The sequence below is a fragment of the Triticum aestivum genome, chromosome 5A (genome assembly GCF_018294505.1).
Source record: "Triticum aestivum cultivar Chinese Spring chromosome 5A, IWGSC CS RefSeq v2.1, whole genome shotgun sequence".
NCBI lineage: Eukaryota > Viridiplantae > Streptophyta > Magnoliopsida > Poales > Poaceae > Triticum > Triticum aestivum.
Window position 1 is genome coordinate 7679785 of NC_057806.1, and position 3809 is coordinate 7683593.

A 3809-nucleotide genomic window follows, 5' to 3' on the forward strand; every position below is an offset into this window, starting at 1 on the left:
GCGCCTACGCGTCCCGCACGCTCGCGCGAGGCCGCACCCGCTCGCACCTCGCCCCCGCGTCGTCTGCCACCCCGCAAGCGCTCGCCGGCTTCCCCGTCGCCGGCGACCTCGCCGCGCCCCAGGGGCCTTCTCCCTGTCGCGCCTGGATGGGGCCTCGGGCATGAACGCTCGCACCCGCGAGCCCCTGTGCCCGGTAACCGCACGCCCGCACCCGGTTTGGCCCTTGGGCCACTGCCCAGTGGCCCCCATGCCCCTGTTAAAAAAAAAGAAAAAGAATTAAAAAAAAAGAATTAAAAAAAATAATAATTAATTAATTAATTGACTAAATTAATTAAGTTAATTAATCCTACTTAATTAATCTAATTAACCTGTTAGTCTAATTAAACAGTAATTAGTTTAGCCTAAACACTAGTTACCTAAATAGAGTATGACAGGTGGGTCCCACGGGACCCACATGTCAGGGTTGACTCAGTCAACCCCTGTTGACTGCTGACGTCAGCATGACATCATGCTGACGTCATAAATACATTTTTTCGAATTAATTAAATAAATAATTAAATTCCAAAATTGTTAAAATCTTTTAAAAATCATATCTTTTAATCCGTAACTCGGATTAAAATATTTTCAACATGAAAGTTGCTCAGAACGACGAGACGAATCCGGATACGCAACCCGTTCGTCCGCCACACACCCCTAACATATCAAACTCGCAACTTTCCCCCTTTGGCTCCTCTGCCCGAAAACACGGAACACCGGGAATACTTTCCCGGACGATTTCCCCCTTCGCCAGCATCACCCCATACTGCGTTAGAACACACCTAGCACCGCTCTTTGTCATGTCTTGCGTCGTCTTGCTTATGTTTGCACTGTATTTATTGTTTCTTCCCCCTCTTCTCTTCGGTAGACTACGAGACCGACGCTGCTGCTGCCCAGTTCGACTACGGAGTTGACGACCCCTCTCTCTTGCCAGAGCAACCAGGCAAGCCCCCCCTTTGATCACCAGATATCGCCTACTCTTCTCTATACTGCTTGCATTAGAGTAGTGTAGCATGTTACTGCTTTTCGTTAATCCTATTCTGATGCATAGCCTGTCATTGCTGCTACAGTCATTGATACCTTACCCGCAATCCTAAATGCTTAGTATAGGATGCTAGTGTTCCATCAGTGGCCCTACACTCTTGTCCGTCTGCCATGCTATACTACTGGGCTGTGATCACTTCGGGAGGTGATCACGGGCATATACTATATACTTTACACTGTTACATTACCTGTGATACTGTTCGGAGTTGGGGGCTGAAAGGACAGGTGGCTCCATCCCGGTAGAGGTGGGCCTGGGTTCCCGACGGTCCCCGACGGTTACTTTGTGGCGGAGCGACAGGGCAGGTTGAGACCACCTAGGAGACAGGTGGGCCTGGCCCTGTTCGGCGTTCGCGGATACTTAACACGCTTAACGAGATCTTGGTATTTGATCTGAGTCGGCTACGAGCCTATACGCACTAACCATCTATGCGGGAGTAGTTATGGGTATCCCGGCGTCGTGGTATCAGCCGAAGCCTTCTTGACGTCAGCGACTGAGTGGCGCGCGCCGGGTTGGACTGCGTTAACGCAACTTCCTTTGTAATGGAGGTTGCTAGGTCTGCTCACCGGCCGCGTACGCAATGTGCAGGTGTGCAATGGGCGATGGGCCCAGACCCCTGCGCGCATAGGATTTAGACCGGCGTGCTGACCTCTCTGTTGTGCCTAGGTGGGGCTGCGACGTGTTGATCTTCCGAGGCCGGGCATGACCCAGGAAAGTGTGTCCGGCCAAATGGGATCAAGCGTGTTGGGTTATGTGGTGCACCCCTGCAGGGAAGTTAATCTATTCGAATAGCCGTGATCTTCGGTAACAGGACGACTTGGAGTTGTACCTTGACCTTATGACAACTAGAACCGGATACTTAATAAAACACACCCTTCCAAGTGCCACAGACAACCCGGTGATCGCTTTTCCGCAGGGCGACAAGGAGAGGATCGCCGGGTAGGATTATGCTATGCGATGCGACTGGAGATGCACATGGAGATGCTACCTGGATATGCTACTTGGAGATGCTACTTGGAGGACTTCAATCTACTCTCTTCTACATGCTGCAAGACGGAGGCTGCCAGAAGCGTAGTCTTCGACATGATTAGCTATCCCCCTCTTATTCTGGCATTCTGCAGTTCAGTCCACTGATATGGCCTCCTTACACATATACCCATGCATATGTAGTGTAGTTCCTTGCTTGCGAGTACTTTGGATGAGTACTCACGGTTGCTTTTCTCCCCCTTTTCCCCTTTTCCCTTCTACCTGGTTGTCGCAACCAGATGCTGGAGCCCTGGAGCCAGACGCTACCATCGACGACGACCCGACTACTACACTGGAGGTGCCTACTACTACGTGCAGGCCGCTGACGACGACCAAGAGTAGTTAGGAGGATCCCAGGCAGGAGGCCTGCGCCTCTTTCGATCTGTATCCCAGTTTGTGCTAGCCTTCTTAAGGCAAACTTGTTTAACTTATCTCTGTACTCAGATATTGTTGCTTCCGCTGACTCGTCTATGATTGAGCACTTGTATTCGAGCCCTCGAGGCCCCTGGCTTGTATTATGATGCTTGTATGACTTATTTTATTTGTAGAGTTGTGTTGTGATATCTTCCCGTGAGTCCCTGATCTTGATCGTACACATTTGCGTGCATGATTAGTGTACGATTGAATCGGGGGCGTCACAACTGGGCACCACTACTGATCATCAGGGAAAGACACGTAGTATCGTTGAGAGTCCTCGTCGAACCCCCATTTGAGCTCAAGCGCGCCATCTGGAGCGGAATCATCAGGCCCTGCATCTGGTTTGGAAGTAATCTGTGAGCCACAGGGACTCAGCAATCTCGCACCCTCGCGATCAAGACTATTTAAGCTTAAAGGTAAGGCAAGGTAATTATGTGGAGCTGCAGCAAGCGACTAGCATATATGGTGGCTATCCTGTTCGCAAAAGAGGGCGAAAAGAGGAGGCAAAGCGCGAACGAGAAACTAGAGAACAACCTGCGCAAGCATTACTCCAATACCGTGTTCACTTCCCGGACTCCGCCGAGAAGAGACCATCACGGTAACTCACATTGTTGATTCATTTTAATTAAATTAAGGTTCAAGTTATCTACAACCGGACATTAACAAATTCCCATCTGCCCATAACCGCGGGCACGACTTTCGAAAGTTCAAATCCCTGTAGGGGAGTCCCAACTTAGCCCATGACAAGCTCTCACGGTCAACGAAGGAATAGACCTTCTCCCGAGACATTCCGATCAGACTCGGTATCCCGGTTCTTCAAGACACTTCGACAAGTTAAAACAAAATCAGCAACACCGCCCGAATGTGCCGACAAATCTCGATAGGAGCTGCACATATCTCGTTCTCAGGGCACACTCAGATGAGACTAGCTACGAGTAAAACCAACCCTCAAGTTTCCCCGAGGTAGCCCCGCAGGCAGCTCAGTCGGACCAACACTCAGAGGAGCACTGGCCCGGGGGGGGGGGGGGCTAAATAAGATGACCCTCGGGCTCCGGAAACCCAAGGGAAAAAGAGGCTAGGTGGCAAATGGTAAAACCAAGGTTGGGCATTGCTGGAAAAGCTTTAATCAAGGTGAACTATCAAGGGGTTTCCATTATCACCCAACCGCGTAAGGAACGCAAAATCCGGGAACATAACACCGATATGACGGAAACTAGGGCGGCAAGAGTGGAACAAAACACTAGGCGAGAGGCCGAGCCTTCCACCCTTTACTAAGTATATAGATGCA